The 26272-nt window shown below is 46.5% G+C and overlaps 1 protein-coding gene across 2 annotated transcripts in view; it reads left to right on the forward strand.

Annotated features, from left to right (window-relative positions):
- Positions 1-6544: 6544 nt before the first annotated feature.
- The window catches only part of LPP (LIM domain containing preferred translocation partner in lipoma), a 667656-nt gene continuing 647928 nt past the window's right edge, over positions 6545-26272 (forward strand). The window contains exon 1 of one of the 2 annotated variants that reach the window (XM_034999808.1): positions 6545-6706. The gene's annotated coding sequence lies outside the window, so the exon portion shown is untranslated. Of the gene's footprint in view, positions 6707-6848; positions 6904-26272 lie in introns of those variants that run through there. The other variant, XM_034999809.1, reaches the window with a different exon arrangement.

A 26272-nucleotide genomic window follows, 5' to 3' on the forward strand; every position in this document is an offset into this window, starting at 1 on the left:
GTATTAATACATGCTACAACATAGATGGATCTTGAAAACACTATGTTAGGTGAAAGAAGCCATATGCAAAAGTTGACACATTGCATGATTCCATTCACATGAGATGTCCAGAATATGCAAATCTAAAGAGACAGAAAGTAGATTAGGGGTTGCCTGGGGCTGCAGATTGGAATGGGAATGACTGTAATTGGGTACAAGGTTTCTTTTTGGGATGATGGCACTGTTCTAATGTTAGAATGCAGTAATGGTTATATAATTCCATAAATTTATTAAAAATCATGTGTGCTTAAAATGAGTGAATTTTATGGCATATAAATTATACCTTAAATAAAACTGTCAAAATATTTACTCTTTTCATTCACCTGAAACTGTACTTGAAAATATAAATCTAATCAAATCCCTATTGTTGGTCAGAGATGCTCTCTCCTACCCTATATCTGCTGTGATTTTCCAAAAGTGCGTGAGGATGTGTACTGCAGCTATGAATGAGGCAAAGCACATCCTAAGGCCTATCCTTGGATGCCCAGATTATAAAGAACTAGCAGACCTTCTTCAGCAGTCATATAATACCACAAAGTGTTCTAGGGGCCAGTGAGGCCATTAAGACCAAGACCGCAGAGATTTAACCTTTGGACAGCATCCTTTACCTCCTTGCTGCTGTTGTGAAGACAAAAATGTGTGCTCCATGTCTGTGTTCTGCCAACAAGCCCTGGGCTCTATCTCCAGGCTCACTGTCACCTGTTAAATCGGGAGGCTGTCAGCTGAAGTGTCAGGTCAGAGCATCCAGTGGTCCATTGGGAATTCTCAGCCAAACTACCTCATTGACCCTTTCCCTTGGAATTGGTATGACATATTGTCTTTGTGTTAGCATGTAGGATAGGTGTTGTGTCCATTTTTCTCAACACTGAATTCCTAGGCCTAATACAGTTAGTAAGTGCAGAGTAGACACTTGTCAGAATAAAAGGGTGTTGTAAACCATCTCCCTTTGTGTTTTGGAGTCTCTAAAACTTTTAATTGATAATGGACCCAAGAGGCACTAAAGTTCCATCCATCAGCATTTCCGCCACCAGACTGGCCTGCAGTCAGACCGAACCATCGGACCTCTGACCTGACTGGCTTCCAGGCATGGTCCCAACTCCTGTATGTTCTGGGCTTACCTGAGGTCCAAAGCCAGCAGATTTGTGCAACGGCCTGTGTTGGGATCGGCCAAATACATTCAGATAATGTGCTCCAGATAATGCAAACACTGAGTACTCTACAGTTACTGGCTGAAGGCCAGGTTTGAAAACTGGGTAAAATTGTACAAAAACCCAGGGGCAGATACAAGTCACTGTGTGTCCCTATTTGCTTGATTCCTCTAAGCCAGTAGACTTTGTGACAGTCTTTTCCCTCAAGAAAGGACCTAATATTCAAAATAGGGAGAAATATCCATTTAGGAAGTCTGATGATGTGTTCTTTTTTTAAATTTTTTTACATTGAGATCATTTTTTCTCATTGTACAATGAGGTGTGAAGAACAGAGAGTAAACAAACCTTTTGTAAATGGCTTCATTATCTTTAATGCTGCATTTATGAAAAGCCTACCACTACTGTTTCCTACATCAAGTTTTCATCTCTTTACAAAAGGCTGATGCTTATCTGACCTGGCCAAAGGTCATGTTTGCATCGTGCACTGGTACAACAGTCTTAGGAACAGAACTAAGTTCAATTATAGAGCTGGTACATCAAATATTAAAACTGTCACTTGTGCTTAGTTTGTCCTGGAAAAAGGTAAACTTGGGTGTTCTTTTAAGAATTTATGTGATGTGAAGTGGCAGAATTACCATTGCTCTAAATCTGTGTCTGGTGCTATAGAACTCTATCCTTACCTAATTTATAAAATTTATACATGTTAAATATGGGAAGGCCTAGATCTGTGCACACCAGGGCACATTGTAATACATGAGAAATCACCCTTTCCTTCCCCCGCATCCCTCCCAGCCCTTGCCCAGAGTCATGGTCTAAGATAACATGACTAATGTTCCAGAGGGAAGGCATCAATTGTGTTGCTTTTCTAGCCAAGATGAAGGATTCACTCGTTCACTCACTGGATAGCATTTGGTCCTAAGTCCCAAGATCTGCCTTGATTGGTGGGGACGAGAAATGAACAACACAGGAAGCCTACTGCGAAGGGTTTTATGTTTGAGAAGAAGAGATCAAATACACTTAAAAAAATTTACAATGCAATGGGACAATCAGGTATGTACACTTTCTAGAAGATAGAGCAATTATTTTCATATCCAGTGGAGAAGACTCCGAGGGAAGGAGCAACAGGGAGAAGATTGCTTGGAAGGGAGATGGCAGGACAGGTAAAATCTGCATTTGTGGAGATGGGCCCAGGAAAGTATTTTAGGAGGAGGAAACTAAATGAGAAAAGGCTGGAAGCAAAAAGTACTGGAAGCTCTGTGTGCAAGTGTGTGTGTATGTGGTGGTGATGGGGGAGGGCTGGAGGTGCAGTCTGTGGGGCAGCCCATGAGGGCTCGATCACAGAACCAGGAATGGACAGCTCGCGGACTTAATGCAGTTGATATCATGAAACTTCAGAAGTTTCAGAAGTTCAGAGGATAATGTGGCAGGCTACCCTTTGAGAAGATGAATTTGGTCAATAGGTTGAAAGTAGTGTTGAATTGAAGATCTGGGAGAATGTATGAGAATATCAAATCTAAGAACCTAATGTATGGATAAAGAACTTGAGACCAGAGAGAAAGTGACTTGCTCTGAGGTTACACAGCAATTTGAGGGCAAGGAAAGGATTACTCACCTTCCTCTCCTCTGCCTCCCTTGCCAATCCTGGTTCTACTCCCAAATGGTCAGGCTCCTGTTATTCTTCCTCTCCCTTCCTCTGGTCTGCTGACATTCAGGCCTTATCTCTTGAGGGAGATGTCTGATTTTATTTAAACACATAGGGCCTATACTTCCTGCATAATCTTCTGCCTTTGATCAGGAAGAAGAAGGGGTGGGGGAAAACAGCTGGATGTGTACAATGATCAAGGCAGGCACTGTGTTAAGGACTCAGAGACAAATTAGCCCCAGTCCAGTAGTAGAGAAAGACAAGGTGATCAATGACATAATCCAGAGTCACATGGACTGAGGGTAAGCAGAGTGACAGGAATACTTTTTGGGGGCAAGGCATCCATTGGAGGTGGTGGTAGGGGCAAAAAGGAGGTGATATTTTTGGGGAGTCCGAAGAGGTTAGGTAAGGGTTGCCAGGTGGATGGAGAAGGAAGGGCACTGCTGTGAGAAAGAAGAACCCATGAAAAGGCAGATGAATGCAGATAGGTAAGAAGTGTTTGGAAAACCATGAGACCTCCGTTGGCCGCAGGGTGGTTGCATGGGCAGGATGGGCAGAGATGAGGCTGAAAGGCTGTGCTAACCACACCAAAGGGGTTTGGCCTGATACGTTTAAGCTGGGTAGAAGCAACATCAGGTTGGTGTTTAGCTTCCATCTTCCCTGCTCTTCTTGTCCTTAGTATTTCTCCAATAGCCTCTTCATATCTATTCCCTTTGGTCAGCTGTGGGGGATTATGAGTTCTGCACACTGGAGTGTTCTGACTGAGACCAGATGTTCACTCGGCAACAGGTGAGCTACTGCCAGGCTGCCTGGGCTCAGGGGGGAGTCTCAGCTTCCCCATGTACCAGCTCTGTGTTAAGAGCAAGCTACTTAACCTCCCTGGGCTTTACTTTCCTTGTGGGCAAAAGGGCAAAATAGAGAAAAATAATACTGTTGACCTTAGAAAGGTTTTGTGAGGTTAAATACAAAGCATATGAAAAGTCTTCAGAATACTGCCTCGCTTCTCTTAAGCACGGGGACTGGACTGCCAGGAGCTACACAGAGGCCTTTGGGTAAGGGGCTGTAGCGGATGGAAGGGAATGGTGGGACCACAGCCTGCATTCCTGGAAGTTTTGTGTGCCATCACTGGAACAGTGAGAATGCTTTTGTAGGCCTTCGGACCACCAGCTTGCCATCCTGGGATCACAGGACCTCTGCCCCACCTGAAATCCTGTGCTTCCTTTAGTCTCTGAATGGGTAATCCTGTATTTCTCTGGCATTGAATCTGCAAATTCACACAATGTTTCCTTCTTTCTTAAGCCCCTGAACACAGCAGGTTTTAATGGGCATGTTGAAAAAAGTGAGAATACAAAAGAAACCAGATCAGCAAATGAGAATGAAGCTTTTGACATGGGTTTGCACTGATGACTACCCCACATGCCCTTGACCAAGCATCCAATTTATGACTCTGCTTCTTATACTCCTGGTGAGTGCCTCGTGAGTCGAAACGATCTTTCCTGATTAACTTTAATGCTTGTGCTAACACCATGTCCACCTGAGCAATTCCTCAATATTTCAGAAGAAACATAGGGATCTTCCCCAACACACCCATACAACAGTTTCAACATAATTAGTAGCATTTCTGGATCCAACACAGCACTCTTATAATGTGTATGATGGAGGAAATGAATGACTCTAATTAGACCTTATTAAATCTTATTAATCCTCATTAGAACCCTATTATTCTTTATAAGTGGGTTACTAGGGAAAAGAAAAAAGAAATGCTGGTCAAGTCCCGTTATTTTGGATGGGGATTGGGTGAACCCATTCTTACTTTGAGTGATACCAGGGTTTTTTGGTATTAAACAACAGCATTCAGAATACGAGTTTGCTGCAATGTTGAAGATAGACTAAGTGAATTGTGTTGTAATAGGATCTGACTCTTGAAAGCCCCAGGACAAAATCTCTTTTAAGAGCTCATATTTCCTATTTCAAACTACATTATTAGTTGCAAAGAAAAATATATTTCATGATTGCATGGCATGGGTACTCTTTACCTTATCTCTGCTATTTTCAATTTTTGCAGGTGTAGCTGGGAAATTGAGAGGAAGAGAGATTAAGTAATCTGAACCCAGTAATGTCTGAATTAAAAGACTGCACAAAGAAGGTGCTCAAGAAACGGTTAAGTGCAATAACCTGTGTTTCTACATTCACTTCTTTAATTCTTGGTTGAAAAAAATCCCTCCAAATCCAAGAAGAACCAAGTTCTGGAAGTTTCAAGAATAAGTACTCTCAACATTCATGAGTGGGAATTATGTCCTGCTGGGAGTCAGGGCCTCCTTATTGGGTGGACACCCGCCCCCACCATTAGGCATGCGACCTGGATAGGGGGAGGTGAGTTCATGTGTTAGCTCAGTCCTTTATTTTGTGTTGGGCAAATCATTTTACCTGCTTTTTTATCCTCAGATATTAAAGAGGGACTACAATTTGTCCCACCTAACACAAAGACCTAATAAACCCGTGAAAAAGCACTTTCATGATATGCTGAGGTGAGGGATGATTATTTTAGGTACCAGGAGGCCAGAAATACAAAGAAACAAACTCTACAGCCCTGAGTGCCTTCCAGGCACTAGCTGCTGAACATTACAACCTCTTGACAAAGTAAATGGCGGTTTTCATGGTTGCTCGTATTTACAAATGTCAGAGGGAAAAAAATCCGACTCAAACCTTCCAAGAACAGGCTTGCCTCTATTCAAACCAGTTCACCCAGTTCACAGATTTTTTTTTTTTCCTTTTTTTTTTTTGAAGCTGTAAGCTCACAGCAAGCTTTCTGGGCTTCTGGGACAAGGCTGGGAAGTAAATGCTAAACTGCAGGGATTCCTCTGAGTACAGGACAGAGGAAGCTGCCCTGAAGCAAATGATTGTCACTGCTACTCAGGGCTGTCAATCAGAACCTTCCAGGAACTGACTCGGGGACCAAGAGAAGTTGGCAAGCTCTTCACAGGGTGGTCCGCGTTGTCCAGGGACACGTAGCCTGTTTCACGGCTCAGTGGCATGAAAGGGGTCAGGGCCCTGCCTGGCGGCGGGAACACGGCTGGGAGCCTAAGCATCCGGGTCCCGCGCTTGGATCTGTGTTGTGTATGACCCTGGGCAAGTCATTTCTCTTCCCAGGGCTTCGGTTTTCTCCTGTGTGAAGTGGGCGGGTTGGGAAGTTGGCCCTTGCCAGCTCTGCCATCCAGTAGGTTCATGAATGTTGCTGGGAATCCAGGGAGAGGCTCAGGAGCGAGATCTCCGAAGGGAATTCCATGCCAGGGTGTCTTCAGCTGAGGCTCAGCGCCCTAAATTGGCGCTTCCATAGTAGACACGTCCCCCCATTTCTTCAGCAGCCCCTCCACTCAGCCGCTTCCTCCTTCTACGTCTGCTTCCTCTTCCTCCAGCGCAGGCAAAGCCTCCACACCTCCCTCTTTCCCTTTCTCCTTTGCAAGCTCCCTGCATCCCCGCGTCTCCTCCTCTTCCTCCCAGGAAGTAACATGCCCTCCGCGCGCCCACCTTCTAGCCTAGCCGCAGCCCCAGCGGGCGCCCCCTCCCCCGCCAGGCAAGCGCTGCGCGGCGGCCCCGCGGGCACACGCTCTCCCATACCTTACATGGACAAATGCGTGCAGGCAAAGTCAGGAATTCAGGCCCCTGACGTCAGCCTCCAGCTCTCAGGGCACCGCACGGGAGCCCGAGGGGAGGGGGTGGGGACGGTGGGGAGGAAGGAGGGGGAAAGGCACCAACCAGCAGCCGCTCCAGCCCTGCCGAAGTTTCACTTTTTGTCTGTGGGTCCGCTCCCAGGCCCCGCGCGAGCTTTCCCGGGATAAGTAGCGATAGCGAGCAGGGGAGAGCCGGGCGCTGCAAGGTAAGGGCTGGCTGCACGGCCCGGGGCGCGGGGCGCGGGGCGCGGGGCGCGGTACGGGGCGCGGGGCCGGGCCTGTCCGGGGCCGGGGACAATGGGAGGGGGAGTGCCCGGGCACCTCCTCCTTCGCCTCTGCCTCCGCCTCCAGCCGCCGCCGCCGCTGCCGCCGCCGCCGCTGCCCCGGCTGCCTCCTCCCCGAGGTATTGTTGCAAATCCTCCTTCCTTCCCCCCACCCTCCGCTCGCGGGCGCCTCGGGAACCCCCGGCCCTCCCCTGGCGCGAGCGCCTCCGGGGAGGCAGGAGCGCGGGGCGCAGGGCGCGGAGCGCGCGCCCAGCCCGGGCCCCAGGGCCCGAGGTGCGGAAGTGCCGGCCGCGGCGCAATCACGGGGTGCACGCATGGGGGAGGGGGACCCCGAGGTTTCGGGAAGCGCCGACCTGGGGCTGGGCGGGGTTGGCGCCCTTCCCTGAGCGCCCCCTGCCCGGGCTTTTCAGGGCGTCCAGGGGGCGGGGCCACACCCAGCCGCCGGGAGCTTTCGCGGAATCCCAGTTGTCACAGTGGAAAGGGCCTAGGAACCCGGTAATTCGAGTCCCCCCATTTTACAGTCGGCTCAGTTGAGGCCCAGAGAGAAGGAGGGCCTCCCCGGAGTCACTCTGTAGAGGCCGAGCCATAACTGACATAGAAGGTTCCCAACTCCTGGTTCTTTTTCTCCAAGCATTTCTTCAGCACCCACTTTGTGCCACGCGTTGTGCTGAGTGTGCGGGGTCAGAGAGGCTGGTGGGGCCCCGTCCCTGCCCTCAGGGAGCACGCAGTCAACCGAGGTGCCCAAGCTGACCCGAGTGCAGAGTGCGGGGAGTGAGGGGGGTGGGAAAGCCATGGATAAAGTTTTCAGGCGCTTAAGGAAAGGAGTTTGATTTCTCCCTTTGGAGGGGCCGCGCTTGATCAAGGCTTTGAAGGATAGGGGGTTTCCTGAAGCCAGCCAGCGACAGGAAGGCCATTTGCGCGGGGGTGGGGGTGGGGAATGCAGACCAGAGAAGACTAAATAAAATGTGGAGTGGAGATGAAACTGTAAATGTGACTGTGTTGGGGGCATAGGGTTGGTTGGAGGGGTTACATGAGATGAGATAAAGAGTGGAGTTGTGCCTGAGTACTCGACAGAGCGACGCCTTTGGGACTAGGGAGTGCTCCGGGAACTGAAAGGGCTTTCTGGCTTCCCTTCCCCTCCCAGGGATTCACTGCCTTCCTGCCCTCAACACAAAATGCAAAAGTGTAGGGTCATCCCTGAGCTGCTTTCCTAGTACCAGACTCAAGTTAACTTTGTTTCCATTACCCTTTTCTAAATTGTTTGCCTCCTAATGAAACTCATTTTCACTAAGGTGTTAGTGACTTAATGGCTTACCTTTCCCAGCGCTTGTGCATTTTAAGAAAGTCTCTAGATAGAAGGAGGGAAAGCAGCTAACTGCCCCCCACCCCCAATTCCTTACTCTCCCTCACTCTTACAGGTAGGAAAACAAACATAGAGGCCCAGAGGAGGTGGGTGCTAGTCCTGGAGCCTACAGTGAGTAATGGTGGATGGTGGGGGGCCCAGAACTCGAAATAGGGTTCTCTCCACCCCACAACCAGCCTTCCTTCCTTCCAGGTTCCTGCCAGCACCAGGGGTCAGTTAAAAGGAAGAGTGTGTATCTTGAATTTAATCTTTGCAAGGCAGCCCCCCATCCACAACATCCAGGCTTTTATAGTCTAGAATGTAGACTCTAGATGGGAGATGAGTAGTTGGGGTTAGCTGTCTGGTTGAGGGTACAGGCCTGGGCCCTTTGGGTCAGCCATTCTCTCCCAGGCTTCTGCTCCTTGTAAGCAGTGGGTGGGCCTAGAGTTGGCTTTGGGGATGGTTGGAGGGAGGAGAAGCTGAGGTGCTGAGCTGGTTACTACGGCTGGGACTGAGGTAGGACTCTTTTTGTGGTGACATGTTCTGGTGGAGAAGTCACTGTTCTGGGAAGGTAGACAGTTCCAGACAGTGGTTGGTGGAGAGGAGGCTTCATTATGAAGGGAGTTGGGGTATGACTTGAAGTCCTCTTTTGAGGGTTTTGATCAGGCTGGGACATGATTGAGAGGGGGAGGAACTGGCATTGGGAGGCCTCCTGCTGCCCAATTCCAGTGAGAGAGGCAATAATTTGGCCTAAGAGTATTCTCAGTGGGTGTTCATTCATTTACTTGGCATATATTACCAAGTACCTATTATGGGCCATTGGCAAATATGAAAAATTTGTAGCAGGTTTCTAAATTTACTGAGACAAATAAATTTTATTTCATTAATTCTAAAACATACTTCACATTTTAATATGACTGAAATTGGGTTCTCTTATAATCACAGATGTGTCATGGCTGAGCAGTTTTTCATTCTAAGTTGATAATGGTACATCTTAAAGTTGATGGTTAGATTTGATAAAATTTGTTCATTATACCCTTTATGAATGTGCAGGGCTCTGCACTTGATTAAACAGTTTCCCATCAGATATTCCATTTGGATATCAAACAATCCCCCCGAGAACTGGACCTGGTAACACTGTCATCAGCATGTGAACCTTTGCCCAAGGTCACAGGGCTAATTAGAGATGTGCTCAAAACTACAGCCCAGAACTTTGATCTTGGTGTTAATATGTGACTTTACTTCACTGTGAACTTGGCACCGGTTAATTGGGAACAGGGAAGAGTCTGGTTGGATTTGATTTCAGAACTATGGCTTAAGATGCTGGGATAATGATGGGTTTTTGGTCAAGACAGATGATGCCTGGTGACCCGGTAAAAGCAGGGGATGGAACACGCAGCTAATTTGTACACAGAAAGGAGAAGAGCAGTGCGTGAGGTGCACAAGTTCTGCAACTGGCTGGCCCCAGGAGTACAAAGATGAGGGAACACAGCCCCTGTCCTCCTCGAGAGCACAAGTGTGTGTGTGTGTGTGTGTGCTGTTATAAGGGTATGTTTTGACTGCTCTGCATTGAGGAGGGTCGACTTCAGGGAAGCAACCACAGAGGGAGTGGTGTCTGAAGAGAATCTTTAGGGCTGAGTAGGACTTGCCCATGTGGAAGAAGGACAGGTAAGATACGGATTTCGGATGTGTTAGGCACATGCAGCCATAGGGAAGGTTTATGCATGAGGCTGTGTTTGGAATGAGCAGCGTGAAGGGGGCTGTGGGAAATGGAGATTTAAAATTTTAATTTGCTAAGTAGATTTAAATTTATCTTGTAGGCTAAAGGGTCATTACATGCATCTCTAGAGATCGACTTGAGAGTGCACCAGGGCGGGGGTTCTGGAAGTGGGGGGTTCTGGAAGTGTCCCTGGGATTAGGTATTTGGATGGTAATGCAGGAAGCACAGTAACACGTTTAGTAACTGTTTGAATGAACCTGAGACTTTGACCCTGGTCAGTAATTAGGAGTCCTAGTGCAGTGTGTGCATTGGTGGGACTTTTCCTGGAGTGTGGCGTTGGAAGGCTGCGCCTTGCTGGAAGAAACCCTGGTGAGGAAGGAGGAGGTAAAGCTGTGTTCCAGGTGGGAAGCTGCTATCTGGGTGGAAATGTGTGGGCTCGGAGGTGTGTATGAGCTAGAGGTGAGGCAAGGGAGAAGGTTCGAAGCAGAAGCGTGGTATGGGAGTCTGGTCCACAGTTCCTGGATGTGTGGTGCAAATGGCTGGTACATTCCTTTGTGGGTCACAGAAATGAGACAGAACACTGACATACTCATGAGGACTTCACCTCTCCTCACTGTCTGTGAATAGGGTGGGCGGGTGTCAGGAGGCTTAATGGGATTCATGCCTGGCAGCAGGTGAACCACAGAATGGAAGCTAGAAAATGTTTATCTTTTTATCATTCTTTCTTAATAACAGTAATAATAATATAGTAATAATTTTGACAGTTTTCTGAGTGCTTCCCAGGTGCTTATGTAATTCTCATACTGATGGATTAAAGGAGGTTTTATGATTTTTGGTCTTATTTTGCAGATGAGAAAATGAGTTTTTTGTTAAGTAAGGTCACACACCTGCTGGTGACATGGCTAAGTTTTCAGCCTTTGCCTGATCTATAGCTTCATCACTGTTCTCTGTGTCCACAGAATGGAAATGCAAATCAGTGGTGTTTTCCAGTGCTCTTCCTTGGAATTTAATTCAGTTCACATGCACCGGGCCCGGTGGGATCACAGTCGAAGGTTTAAGTGCTCGAACAGGCTTCTTACTTCCACATGCTGCTGCCCAGCCCCTTCTCTCTCAAGATACTACCATTCCCTCTACCCATTGCGTGTCTTCTCTCCCAAACCTAGCCAGACAGAACAGAGCCTCTCCAGCAAACCATCAGCCCCTCCCCCCACATCGTTCCCTCCTCTGTAGTGATAAGGCTTTGATGTATCCCTATAGAGAGGCAGTTGGGGCAATAAAATCACTCAAGAAGGGAAGTGAGGGAGGGTCTTGATCCCCGTCCTTGCCCTTGACCTGTGGCTCCTTCCACAATGCTGGATGTCCTCTAGACTTGAGCTGAAGGGCTCCTGTTGGATCCTGCCTGCTCTTCTTCCGGTCACGCACACTCCTTCCTGCAAGATGGCTTTCCAGCTCAGGACTCTGAGGGATCAACTCCAGTTCTTCCTGTGGCCTACCTGCCTCAGGTGGATCATTTGCATTTCACTGACTCAGAGATAAAGGCATTTTCAGGTGAGCAGACAGACGCTAGGACTGGCAGTCAGCAAAGTAAACAGGACCTTGCCTATCTCATCTTTGAATTCCTCTGGTCTCTGGTGCTCTGAAGATGTTCAGTACTATTTGTTCAATGAATGAACAGCACTCACTGACACAATATAGGCACCAGTCACCACTTGACTTTATATGTTTGCTAATCTTTGTCCCTGCTGAACTTTAAAATAAGCTTCCCGAGGATTGAAAAAATGCCTGCTTTGTGAATGGCCATATCCCCAGGCCCAGAAGAGTGCCTGTCACATGGTAGGTGCTTTGGAAGCATTGGTTTGATGAAGAAAGGGATTGATGTATTTCACTGCAACCACACAATAGCAATGATGGGGGAGAGGGACTTTGACTAACCCAGAAGCTTGGGCCCGTGGAGTCCCAGGACTGGATGGAGGACCAGCTAGGCTGTAGCCTGCCCAGGTGGCATTGGCATTGGGCAGTCTTGTTGTCAGGGTGAAGACTAGGGCCCGGCAGTGTAGAGAGGAGTCTCTTCACGCCATCCGAAGGCTGAGTGCATTTGCAGCTGTTCTTTCGCTTTTCCTTCCACAGCCAGGTGGTCCTGTTGCCCTTGAACCTTATGTTTTTTTCGATCCGTGCCTTTGTCTGTACTGTTCTCCCTGCCTGGAGTTCCAGGCTGGCCAGTCTCTGCCTGTTGTAAACCTATGTCCCTTTAAACTCAAGGCCCAAACCCACCTTGTGCCATGAAGCCATTCCCAGGCTCCTTGCCCCCTTGTCCCTCACGTATATGTGTGCTCACATACACCTCAGTCTCTTGCGTTCAGTGCAGCTCAGGGGTACTGCGAGAGTAACATGTGCTGGACAGAAATGCTGAATGCTCGCTGACAAAGACAACCGAGCTTGGGCTCTGTGGCTCTTTATTCCAGTATAGGAGAGAGACTAAAATAGAGCATGGTAAAGGCCCTACGAGAGCGATGCACACAGGGCTGATGGGGGCACTAAGAAAGGAGTGACCCACCACCTGGAAGAACAGGAGAATGCTCATGGAGAAGAAGACGTTGGGTTTTGAAGAATGAGTAGGAGTGCATATGGTGGACAGGGATGGAAGAGTTTTCCAGATAGAGGGCCTTGATATCTTTGTATCATCCTGAAGCCTTAAAGTGTATGGTGAATGGAAGTGTGTGTGTGGAGCTCGAGGGGTGAAAGATGGGGCTGGCTCGGGAGGGTTAGGCGGGAAAGGGCTGCCAGGAAGAGTAAGGATGATGTCAGTTGTGGAGGGCGGGAGGGCTTTTGTTACTTTTTGAGCAAAGAAGGGTTTTGGTGGATCCGTGTTTCAGAGAGCAGAGTGGTAGCAGATCAAGCGCAGAGGCAGGGAGCCCCTTTAGGAGGCTGCTGATCAGTTCCGGTGGGTGATAGTGGGCCTGCACCAGTCTGGCAGAGAAGAGAGGGGAAAAACGGATGTCTGGAGCTGTTTGCTGTTAGAAGCATATCAGGCAGCTAAGTTCCTACTCTTGTCCTTCTAAATATTTGCCAGCTTATCAGCCTTGGCTGGAAAAAAACTCTTATGTGACCAAAGCGTATAGGAAGTCGAAGAAGTTTCATCGAGCAGCCAGTTCCTGCCTTAGAAATGTGGGCTGGGCCTTGGTGCTAGGGCAACCGGATTCTTCTTTGTACAGGTGAGGAAACTGAGGCCCTGGGAAAGGGACACACTGCTCTGTCACATCCTTGTCAGCTGAGCTGGAGTTGGGCCACAGCCCTACTCCCAAGCTAGATCTCTTTCAAAGGTGTTTTTTTTTTTTTGATTTTTATTGTATTTCAAAGGTGTTTTTGCTTCTGTTTCTGCTGAGCCAGGCCTGACACCTTCCTTCTCTGCCCTACTTCCCCTGCCCCACCCCCCCATGGCTTTGCTTTGGAGAATTTGGGAGGGAATATAACTTGGAGATCACGGTTACTGGGCTTGAACCTTGTACTTTGCACTTTGAGACAAAGTGATCAAGATGGTTCAGTTTGAGGGGCGCCTGGGTGGCTCAGTTGGTTAAGCGACTGCCTTCGGCTCAGGTCATGATCCTGGAGTCCCGGGATCGAGTCCCACATCGGGCTCCCTGCTCGGCAGGGAGCCTGCTTCTGCCTCTGACCCTCCCCCCTCTCATGTGCTCTCTCTCATTCTGTCTGTCTCAAATAAATAAATAAAATCTTTAAAAAAAAAAAAAAAGATGGTTCAGTTTGAGTGTGTGTGTGGTTGGGGATTGATTTCTTTTTACTGCCATTTATGCCCTTCCCCCCTTTTTTTTTTGCAAGAACCAAGGTTCTGACTGCATGACAACTTCACCGCTTCTTGAAGGCCCCAGCCCCACCCCTACCCGTCCCCTTTCAATTTTACTTACTTTTGCTTGCGTAAAGGTTTTGAGGCTGCCAGTATTAGGTCCACTACAGGGTAGATCCTTTTGTTTTCTTCCTTCCCTGTTAAACCTACCCATCACAACCCATCTCACAGAACCCATTAGTATTGCATTGCCTTTGTAGCACTTTTTATGTGGCGGAGATGCATTTTACAATCGTTTTTATTACTGAGCTCCCAATTGCAGTCCAAGAGATGGGTTAGCAGGATTAGTCCTATCTGCAGAGTGTGGGCAAGAGCTCAGGGGTGAAGAACCTTCCCATGGGGTGCTCCGCTTTAACTGGCAGAATGAGAGTCAGGCTCCCATCTCCAAAGCTCTAGTCCTGCTCCTTAACTTTTGCAGGTAAGCATGAGAAATTGACATTGATGGGCACGTTCTTAGCAGGCCCTATACACAGGCAAGAAACCATTAGTAGTATTTCACTCTGTGCTAATTCGTATTTGCTGCCTGTGTCTGTGATTTTGGAAGGCAACTGAGAATCAGGTTGGAGACCCCCAACCCTGAGGGTCTGGGCTATCTTTTTGGCAGTACCATCACTAAACATTTTTGGTATATGAAAAGCTAAGACCTCTGTTTGAGCCACCCACTAGTGCCGTGGTCTTAAGCAAGTTCTGGAACATGCCTGAGCTTCAGTTACCTTCAAATAGAGATCTATCACAACGCATTTGTGAGGACCAGAGGAATTTCCTTAACAGTGCTTTATAAACTATAATGTAGCGTGCAGTGGGGCAGTTTCTGGGCCCGAGCATGGGGTCTGGCACACGGTGATGATCCCTTGCCTACTACTGGTGGAGATGGTGGGGTGTAGACCCAGACACCGCTCCAGGTTTGAATCGTAGCTGTACCACTTACTGGAGCGTGCTCCCTGGGGTGGTCGCAGGCGGGACTTGCTCTACTGACTTCCACATTTTCAGACTTCTTATCGACGAGGGCCTCAGTGTGGAGAACAGCGCGCCCTGCAGAGGGGGCTGAGTGCCGAAGACAGCTACAGCGCTTCCAGGCTGTGCAATGGCCCCTCTTCTCTTGCAGCCGTCCCACTCTCTCCTGGGATTTGTTCGTCTGGTGTCTGTGCCTCTCAGCCCTGCTGGGCTGGCTTCTGTTGCAGTAATTGCTTGTGTCATGGCCTCACTTCAAAGCCCCCTGTGGTTAAAATGGAAAGCTGGTATGGAGGGGTGGCTCCAGTCCTCCCTCCGAAGCTTGTGTGGGAACCTTTCGAGGCGCAGGTCAGCGAGAGGATCAGGACAGGGTGGGGTGATTTCACTGACCTTCAAGGAGTGTATTTTGGCCTTGTTCCACCCCCAGTATGGGCACTTTTCCTGCCGTAGCCATTGTTAGCATTTCTTTGTCACTCAGGCCATTAACCAGCAGATCAGCTGCCATGTCCAAGGGCTTTGGGAAGTAGAGGGCCCGACCCCTTTAGAAGATGGCTGTGGGCGTATGTAGTGTGAGTTTTTTGGCATCTTTAGAAGACCACTTGGTGGATGTTAAGGGCTTCCTGACTTTAATGTGAGCCTCAGTTTTCTTGTCTGTAAAGGTGGCTGTAGCAACCCTATTTGGCCAACAGGTAGAGGGACCCCACTCTCTGGTGTGCTCAGCACAGCCCTGGTTTATGTCCATGTCCCAGTGCAGGCCTGATAGCGACCCCTTTCACTCCCAAAGGCGTTCTGATTTGGAGGATAGATGGTATGGTTGTCCCACTTGTAGGTGAGTTTCTAGGGAGGTCGTGCAAAAAGCGAGCATAAGGCTAGGCCTGTCATAATGACTCAACAAACACCCACTATTTTTGGTAGAGGAGATGCTACATGCTCAAGAAACGTTGGTTCAGTGAACTACTTTTGTCAGGTAAAGTTTGAGGATGTTGGAAGAGGTTGTCAAGATTGTAGGCACATAGGGTTGGTCAGGGTTGATGAAAACATGTTCATGCCTGTCAGAATGTAAGAAGGTGCCACCACAAGAGGGGTGCAGTAGGGGACAGACGGGGTGTGCCTGTGCACTGGAATGGGTATGGGAGTTCGTTGGAAGGGCTGGTTCTCAGGTTAGACGTTGAAGGACAGGAAGGCTCAGTCCAGGACGCAATGGGGCAGCTAAAATTGCTCTGGCTACTAAATCTAAAGAAATAAGATTGATTCTCTGTCTGTGTGTCTACTCAAGCTAGGTTTTTGAGTCGTTTCTTTTTCCATTCATTGGCTCATCTTGATAATGATCTCAAGGATCACTGTGGAAGCCCAGTGTGGTACTAAATTCTGTGCCAAGAAGTCACCAGAGTAACCTGCCTTTATTCTTCTTAATGAGTTTCCACTGAAGATGGCTCTTGTTCAGTTCCCAGGAAGAAAAACAAAACTTAGTTGGCACCTGGAACTTTTGTCTTGTTTGGTATGAAAACGAATCATTTGCAAGAAGTGCAGCAGGCAGTTGCCACCAACAGGGCGGGGTGTGGGTGCACTGACTTGTGGGAAAGGCAAACGAAAGGGAACTGGAGGGTAAGCAGCACCTTTTCTTAGAATGAGGTGAAAGGTAGGTCAGCTTTCCAGATGTCTGGTCATTTCCAACCTGGAAACCTCTCTTCCTGGCCACGGCCTCGCAGCTTCACTTGGGGAATCCTAGGGTTCCAGTAATGACAGTGGGGCAGGACCCTAAAGGTACATTTGTCCATTGATCTGATGCCCCTGTACTCATTCATTCCACACCATGTGCCGGACGTACCTGTGAATGAATGAGTGTAATTCTGGTCTGAGTTTTGGGGATGGAAAATGCATGCAAGAACTATCTGGTGGCTCTGATTGGATGGTGATTAACTCTAGGGACCTGGGGGAAACTTCACCAATGAAGAGACTGTCATTTAATTGGGCTTTGAAGGATGAGTGGGAATTTGGTGGGCAGGAAGAGCAGAGGGTGGTTAAGTAAGGGAAATCACATGGCAGAAACACAGAGGTGAGAGAGTACACAGTGCCTTGGAAAATTGGAGTCACTGGAAATGGACTGCATAGTACAGAGGCCAGGGCAATGAGGGTGAAAAGACGGGGTGAGGCTGAGCTGGAGAAAGGTCTCGATTGCTAAGGAGTTGAGGCTGCACTATGAAAGGAGAATCAAGTCAGGGACTCTGTGTTTTAGGAACATCTTTGGTTATGGTGTGCTGGATGACGAGGGAGGGTACCAGAGATGGCAACATGTACTGTAATAGCCCAGGCAAAAGCCAAAGGGAAGCTGAGTTTGGATCAAGGCCATGGACATGGGGGAGGTTTCACAGGTTGAATGATGTCACCCAATCTTCTCGCTTAAACAAGAAGAAACCCAGACCCTGAGCAGGTGAAATGTGCAAAGTCCACAGCCCTGGTTCCATCCTTGCTCAGGGTCTGTAGAAAGGTGACAGAGTGCATGGCTGTTGAGATAGCTGTTTGTCGAGCAGAAGATCTCTATCCCTTTTTATCTTTTAAGCATTCCATGAAATCTCTTAATTCTGAATGGAATTGGTTCTTTCTAGAGTTACCGAATCTCTAATCACTGGAGATATTCAAGCAGTGGTTGATTGGAATGTTAGTGAAAACTCAGGTATTGATTGAAGATTTGATGTAGAATGTTTTTGAGGTTGGCCAAACCTGACTTCTTTTTTCTTAAACCTTCTCCCTCTTTTCCCTACCCCCCCCTTCCCTTTTCCCTACCTCCCCCTTCCTTACTCCGAATAGATGCTTGTAACCATCTTACCTGGGGGACCTCTGTCCATTTGGCTTCTCAGGATCCTCTTAGCTAAATTGGATCAATGGCAGAGAAAGTTGAAAATAGATGATGAGGCACTACGAATGGTGGGCTATAGTTCACGCAGAGTATTGACCATTTTGATGCTGGTAGGTTGATACCCACCAAGGAGATCTTTAGGGCCTAGACTGGCCTGCATGATCCTGATCAAGATGAAATATGGTTATAACTTTCTACCAGTCGCCATTTTTATAGTGCTTTACAGTGAATCATGTGTTTTCCTATGAAGTACAGGCAAATCCTCATAACAGTGCTGTGAGTAGTTATTTACTAAGTTTTACTGATTAGGAATGTGAACAGAGAAAGATTAAATGACTTTCCAGGGGCCCAGGCTAGTTGGCTGTTGAACCAGGACTTCAGCTGGAGTTTTCTGTCAGCACCATTTCAGATTCTTCCTGTTCTAGCCTGTGCAGATCCCTGAGATAAGCTCTAACTTCTGTTTATATTCATAACCATCGTGGATCCTGATGTGTGGCAAGAATTTAATAAGTGTTTGTTGAATGAACATATGAACGAGTGAATTATGTAAACAAAATAATAAATGAGAACTTGAGTTTTAAGAATGTTTAGTAATGAAAAAACCAAATTGAACTCATGTAAACATCAATCAGTCTGTTATCAAAAGACAAAAAGAACTCATTTAGAATACATTTACTCAACTCCTTAAAAAAAAAAATACCGAAATACCTCCTACCAAAACTCTTTCACCTGAAACCTGTCTCTTCCCTCTTACGAGACCATAACCCTAATCTTAACCCCCCCAAATTGTGTGTCCACTTTTTTTATATGTGTACAATATTTCCACTTAATATTATTATAAAGAAGTCTTACTTTTTTTTTTTTTTTAACCTGGGCTTTATATTTATCCTTTTTTTTTTTTTTTTTTTTTAAGATTTTATGTATTTATTTGACAGAGAGAGCCCACACAAGTAGGCAGAGAGGTAGGCAGAGGGAGAGGGAGAAGCAGGCTCCCCGCTGAGCAGGGAGCCTGATGCGGGGCTTGATCGCAGGACCCTGAGATCATGACCTGAGCCGAAGGCAGACGGCGAACCGACTGAGCCACCCAGGCGCCCCTATATTTATCTTTCACATAACGAAAGAGTTGTTGAAATTAATAAATCCTGCTTTAAATGTTACCTCTGTGGACAGTAGGATAGTTTTCAGTTTTAAAAACATTAAATGCAATTCGATATATTAAAAAGTGCAGTGTAAACATCAGTGGACAAATAGCTCTCACTTCCTTCTAAATTATTTCCTAAAGACAATTCTTTCTTTGTCACTTCCACTTATCCCTGACAGCGGTTGCCATTTTGTCCTTTGCATTATGTGTTTTTATGAATATATTTCTTATTTCCTCTGGGATGTAGTAGCAAATGCCTGGATGGTTGGAGAGGCAGCTTTGGGTTCACATCATGGCTCTGCCACTTGTTAGTCATGATAACCTTGTACTGGTTACTTAGTCTCCTCTGTAAAAGCAGATAACAGTGCCTTCCATGTAATGTGGTTGTGCAAGGAATTCTGTGGTCAATGTAGTAAAGCAGCAAAGCCTGCCAAATGGTACCTGCTGAAAAGTGTTATCTCTGTCCACTTTCTGTCAGCCCACCAGATGGTAAGATGACCAAGATCATTTCCCTGTAGCACATGACCCATAGCAGGGAGACCTTTAACAAATGTTTATTGGCTTCCTTTCAACTTTCGAAGGAAGATGATTGGCACAAAATACTAAGTATCTCTCATACTTTTCATCCCAGTTGCCACACAGCCTCTAGCAGAGTCCTTAGCGGTGTGGGACTCTTCTTGTTTCTATCCTCACCAGGATTTAATTTTATAACTTGCATCTGTCTTTGCTAAGTTCATATGTAAGAAATGGTATTTCGTTATTGTTTTAATTTGCATTCCTTTAATTACTGAAAAAATTTCCCATGTAGTGGTTTAGAGTGTGTTTTTCCCTTATGTGAATTGTCAAATAGCAGTATTTAAGTGGGCTGGAGAAGCTTGGTATGAAGGGGCTAGAAGTGTTTAGCGTTGCTTTTATTATTTAATTAATTAATTAATTTATTTATTTTTCAAGATTTTATTTATGTATTAGAGAGAGAGAACACAAGTAGGCAGAGCGGCAGACAGAGGGAGAGGGAGAAGCAGACTCCCCGCTGAGCAGGGAGCCCAACTTGGAGCTCGATTCCCGGACCCTGGGATCATGACCTGAGCCAAAGGCAGACACTTAACCAGCTGAGCCACCCAGGCGTCCAATGTTTAGCGTTTTGTGTTGCCTGCTCTTTATTCATTCATTCGGTCAGTGTTTATTGAGCACCTGCCCTACGCCAGGCACTATTCCAGGACTACACATACTACAAAGAAAAACATAGTGAATAAAGTCCGTAATCTGCAATCCAACCTCCTCATTTAACATGTGCTGTAGCTGGGGCCTCTGGAAGAGTGAGGCTAATTACCCAGCACCATTGGAGCCAACCATTTATTTTTACTGTGATTTCATACGTTTTAGATCAGTCGCCTTTTAAGCCATGGAAACATCCTGGAAATTTCAGAATTGTGACACCTACACAACAGCCCCAAACTGTAGCTATGTTGAGAAAGCAGAGACCTGGTTTTTGGTTTAGGAAATATGATCACTTCAATCTTATATATGTAAACTCCTTCCTAGACTTCTCTGCCTCTTACATTTACATTCATTCTTAAATGAATAAACTTATTATTAAAGGCGCCTGGGTGGCTCAGTCGGTTAAGCATCTGGCTCTTGATTTCGGCTCAGGTCATGATCTTAGGGTCCTGAGATCGAGCCCTGTGTCAGGCTCCATGCTCAGCCTGGAGTCCGTTTGGGATTCTTTCCCTCTGCTGCCCCTGGCTCTCCTACTCTCTCTCTCTCTCTCAGATAAATAGACAATCTTTAAAGCAGGGCTAGAAAACAAAATAACCCCAATCCAGGCAGTTTGGAACAAGTGTGAACCTTTTTGGACATGTTTTTGGTAAATGGAAATAACAGATGACATATTTCTCTCTCAAATAAAATGGTCAATTTAGATTTAATAAGGCAGTTATCTTCAGGTAATAAAAATTCAACTAACTTGCCATAACTATCTTGTTTAAAGTCAATTAAGAGCCTCATATTCCTTACTTGCTGGGTAAAATTTAATACAACTTCAGTTAAGCATTTATTGCTTATTTAATTCAAAATTAAGTTAATCACCACAGTTGGTAACAACCACTGAGTATTTAATTAACATTCAGCAAACTATCTTATTAAGTCTAAATTAGATAACAGACAGGTCTTGTTTATCCCCATCAGTCTGCAAACACCATTTCCCTACCTCCCACCCCAAAGGGCCTTGAGTTTTCCCATGGCTTTCCTCTTCTGATTTGCCAGCCTCATTTTCTTCTGGTTGGCACCAACTTGGTCAAAGGAGAAAGGAAAAAGAAGTAGGAGTCCATTGTGTTATGGGGACTTCTGGCTTAGGGCAGAGCTGAGGAGCTTCTGTTCCATCTATTCTGTTCTGTTCCATTCTTCAGGAATTACTGAGCACCTTCTTCGTGCAAGGCATTCTTGTAGATACTTAGGAAGATCTAGAAGAAGTTAAGTTGACATATTTGGCTTTATTTTCTCATCTTAAAAATGAGATGATTGGGTTTAGTGCATTCATTTAGCACATATTTATTGACCTACAGCTTAAAAAGCTCTTTGCTGTGTGTCAATGATTTGGAAAAGGTCCTTGCTTTTCAAGAAGACACACAGTCTAGTAGGAGAGGTGTAGTAGAATAAATATTGGACAAGATGCTGAAGTGCCTTAGAATAATGTGATTCTGTGAGGTACTGTTTCCCGAAGTCTTAGTACTGTTCTATGAGAAAAAGGTCCTCTAGCCAAGTAAGTTTGGTAAAGTCCAAGTTAAACAAAATTAAATGGGTACCTTTGCCATGGGACTCTCTGAGCCTTTAGCAACCTAATGCACACCGTGATGTTTGTTTCTCAAAGTTGCTTGATCAGAGAGTCCCTGAATCACCACCCTCTTCCTCCTTTTTTTTTTTTTTTTTTTTTAAATCCCCCTAGGACATTTCTTAGGCTTAGTGTTACAGTGTGCTTTGGGAAGAGCTACTGTGAGCCATGGGGCCTGTCTGTAGCGTCTGAGCCTGGGAGGGGTACTCAGGCATGCACCTTCAACTCTGACACAGGGCTGGAAGTTCTGCTGCGTAGGAAAAGCACGCTGACACAGTGGTGGATTTCAGATGTAGAGATGTGTGGCCAGGGTTGAGGGTGTGAAATCAGAGCAGGAGGGCTGGGCTCGTGAAGGAGGGACAGTTGTGTAAGTAGCGGGGGCCTGGGGGATTGTTACGAGTTACTAGGAACAGGGCAACGGTGAAATTTGGACATGACTGGTTTGGTTGAGACGCCCTTAACCCGTGGACACAGCTTAGACAATATCCATTATAGCCTAAATCTGGAGAGGTAAGAGACTGCAGGGTTTTTGGTGCAGAACTCTGCTTTAGGCCTTGTTCCAATTGAGTGACTGCCCATTTGCAGAAGCCATCACTTCTGTAAGGTGTTCTGACACCTTGTCTGGGGCAGAGCCTCTGTCTGTGAATCCCAGTCTCTCCCAGGAGTGAGTCAGGGCTCCTTCATGGCTAACTTCATTCCAGCAGGTCTCATGTCCATGTACCCCATCACATGCCCTTTCTCCACCTTCCCTTCCCCTCCAGCTTCCCTTATTCTGATGAATCACCTGTCTTCATTTTTCCTTCTTACCCTTTTGTTTCATTATTTTCATCTAAGGCCAGCTACCTTTTTATATTCTTCCTGAAAAGTCATCTGTTTCATTTAAAATGATGCCACCAGTTTTCTCATCGGCAGTCACAACCAGCAGTTGGAACACACTAGATAAAGTGGAGGACAATCTACGAATCCGGTCCACGGTGTCATAGAGATCTGACCCCAGGCTGTGTTCTTTCAGTATGCACCTGTTATCCATTTCTGTATGGAAAGGAGCACAGGCAAGGAATGGGGAGAACTGGGTTGTATTTCTTTTCTTCCTCTTCTTTTTAAAAAAGATTTTCTTGCTTTATTTTAGAGAGAGAATGGGGCAATGCACTCCTGGGTTTTCAGCATGGATTCCAGGGAATCTAGGAAAGCTGGTTACCTGGGGAGTTGAAGCTTGTTTTGCCCACCTTGTAAAGGCAGCTTGAAGGGCGCCTGGGGGGCTCAGTCACTTAAGTATCTGAATTCGGCTTAGGTCATGATCTCCGGGTCCTGGAATCGAGCCTCTGAGTTGGGCTTCCTGCTCAGTGGGGAGTCTGCTACTCCCTCTTGCTCTGCCCCCTGCCTCGTTTGTGCACGCACTTTCTCTCTCTCTCTCAAATAACCAAATAAAATCTTTTGTAAAAAAGAAGAGAAGGCAGCTTGCATGTTTCATTTCACCATCCACCTGGACGGACACTTCAGCGAAAAAATGTCCTTAGGCAGCCCGGTAAGTGGCAGACCCGTGGGCTGGTGGTACGGATCATCTAGAACGATGTGGCTGAGATCACAGGACACAGCAGAAGTCCAGAGAAGTTGTTCACATGTAGAGAGGCCATTGATAATGGCCATGAGGTTGGGTTCCACTCCTGAAAAGATTTTCAAAAGGTAGGAATTTACCTTGAGAGTTCTTTAGCCTCCTCTTTGTATTAAACATGAAACTCACCTTTTGGTCTTTGTGATTAGTCCTTTGGATTTCCCCAGTTATTATAGCCTTCTTGAAAAATTCAGAAGCATTTGGAAAGCTTTGATCTGCATAGTGCTTGAGAGCATGGGCCCTCGAGCTAGACTGTGTCCTATCTCTACCGTTAATACCCCGACTTATTCCTTCATCTGTCTAGGCCTCTGTGGCCTCATCTATAAAATGGGAATAACAAAATTATCTGTCTCCTTGTTGTGGGATTAAATGAGTTAATACATATCAAACCCTTAGAACAGAACCTGACACATGCTAAGTACCCGTTAAATATTAGCCACTGTTTCTATGTGTTATCCTTACAGTCAGAAAATTGTGATTTGGAGAAGGTATTAGAGATGAGTGGATTTTTTTGTGGGGGGGGGGGGTCACTTTTTTTTTAAGATTTTATTATTAAGTTATCTCTACACTCAACATGGGGCTTGAACTCATGACCTTGAGATCAAGAGTAGCACACTCTTCTGACTGAGCCAGCTAGGCCCCCCACCCCCATCATCTTTTTAAATAAACTGTTAATTTTGGAATAGTTTTTTTTTTTTTTTTTAAGATTTTATTTATTTATTTGACAGAGAGAGACAGTGAGAGAGGGAACACAAGCAGGCAGAGTGGGAGAGGGAGAAGCAGGCTCCCCGCTGAGCAGGGAGCCTGATGTGGGACTCGATCCCAGGACCCTGGGATCATGACCTGAGCTGAAGGCAGACGCTTAACGACTGAGCCACCCAGGCGCCCGAATTTGGAATAGTCTTAAGTTTACAGAAAAGTTGTAAAGATTGTACAGAGAATTTCCATCCACCCGTCATCCAGTTTTTCTTATTTTTGGTGTCTTGCATCACCATGGGCCATTTGTTCAAACTAAGAAACTGACATGGGTACATTGCTATTAACTAAACTCCAAACTCCGGATTTCGGCAGTTTTCCCATTAACATCCTATCCTCTTCTCCAGGATGCAGTCCACGGTAACACATTACCTTTGGTTGTCGCATCTCCCTCGCCTGGAGTGGCTTTAAAGCTTACATCTTTTAATAGCGAGGGAAGGATTCTTGACAGACCAGCCTGTTGGAACCTCTAACGTTGAACAAAGAAACTGGAGCAGCTGTGGATGACATGGGGCCAAGTGGGACCCACCTTCATTGCCCTTTTCTGCTTCTTTGATTTGAAGGAGCTCTGATGAAGCAGGGCTTAAATATCCCCACAGTACAACCTTGTTTTTGGGGGAGGAGACTGAGACCCCTAAATGGAGAGTGGCAATGCTGGGCAGAGCTGGGAGCCTGGAGAAGGTCAAGAAAGGATCATGGCAAGGCCCTGATCCTGTCCCTGTCGTTGAATGGATGAGTGAGCAATAGTCAGGGACTCCTTTTCTGTAAAGTGGGTTCACTGGTCAGTGAAACCTCACAGTACTCAATGCTCACAAAGTATCACAATTTTACCTTGTGAAAATTAAGTGAGCCAGGGTGCTAACTTAGAGTGTAGCCTGAAACACAGTAGGTTCTCAATAAATATTTGGAAAAAGAAGCCTTGAAAATTAGGAAACTTTATCCTTAGGACATATTTCCAGAGGACTGGGACAAATCGCGGCAAAACAAAGAACAGTCATTCATAAAGAAATCTGTGACACTCAGGAATGAAACCAGTGTTTGAGTTTCTGATAAGCAGGATATACTGTCTGTTTTTATTCTTGGAGGCTTTTATCATACAATACTACATTATGTTGCAGTCTGACTTTCACACAAATTGGATCCCAAAACTTCTTACAGGAATTAAAAATACAAACTCGTGGGCAGTATGTGTTTTATAAATTACAGAAAACAGTAGTGTAAAGACATGGCATAGTAAGTATAGTCAAGCCTGCAGCAGGCACTGATACCCAGGAGGAAGACATGGTGGAGGCAGCCGCGAAGGCACGGGAGCTGGGAAGCCGGATGAGGAGAGCAGGTGCAGTGTGGTGCTCAGTGCCAGGAGAGATGGAGGGAGGCCATCTTCAGCGGGGAGGCTGGAGGAAGAAGCTGGGGCAGTGGAGGCAGTGAGAGAATCCTGGAGATGTAAGCCCACTGTATATCCCTAAAACATTTTTTTTTTTAATTTTAAGGACTTTATTTTTTTAAGAATGGTTTTAGGTTCACAGCAAAATTGAGAGGGAGGTACAGAGATTTCTCATATCCCTCCTTCCCCATACACACGCATAGTCTCCCCCATTATCCACACTCCCCACCAGAGTGGTGTATGTGTTGCAGTTGAGGAACCTAAACTGACACCTCATTATCACCCAAAGTCCGTACTTTATGTTAGGGTTCACTCTTGGTGTGGTACATTCTATGGGTCTGGACAAATGCATGGTGACATGTATCTACCACTGTATCTCATACAGAGTATTTTGCTGCCCTTAAAATCCTGTCATCTGCCTGTTCTTCCCTACCTCCAACCCCAACACCCGGCAACCACTGATCTTTGTCTCCATATATATCCATTTAGGGTGTTGTTGAATGGGACCACCTGACTTTTGGAACCTAATCTCCGTTGCTTTCGCTCACTCTTGCCTTTGTCACAGCATTTCCTCAGTCTGGATTGCTGTTCCCTGCCATCATCACCAGTTTGAACTTATCTTCAAGGTCCAGCACCTCCTCCATGAAGCAGGCCTTGCTTTCCACCTTTTGCCCCTAAGCAGGAAATAATCACTTCCTTCCAACATTCATTCCTGTCTGGAATCTGGCAGACATATGGCAAACACTTGTTGAATGGATGGACAGGTGCACAGATGCACAGATGGACAGATGGACAGGTTTGACATTGCCCATAGTATGCTCAAACTTAGTTCCTTTAGAATAGGATTTTAACTTGCTCATCTCTACACCCCCCAGGGCCAGCACTGAGAAGGTGCCCTTCCATCCATCCATCTATCCATGCACCCACCCATCCCTCCAGCCCCCCATCCATCCACATACCCATCAACCTACCCACCCACCCACCCATCCATCCATCCATCCATCCATCCATCCATCCATCCATCCATCCATCCATCCAT

This window comes from Mirounga leonina, unplaced genomic scaffold, assembly GCF_011800145.1.
Source record: "Mirounga leonina isolate KUSES-001 unplaced genomic scaffold, KU_Mleo_1.0 Mir_115, whole genome shotgun sequence".
In the NCBI taxonomy this organism is placed as follows: domain Eukaryota; kingdom Metazoa; phylum Chordata; class Mammalia; order Carnivora; family Phocidae; genus Mirounga; species Mirounga leonina.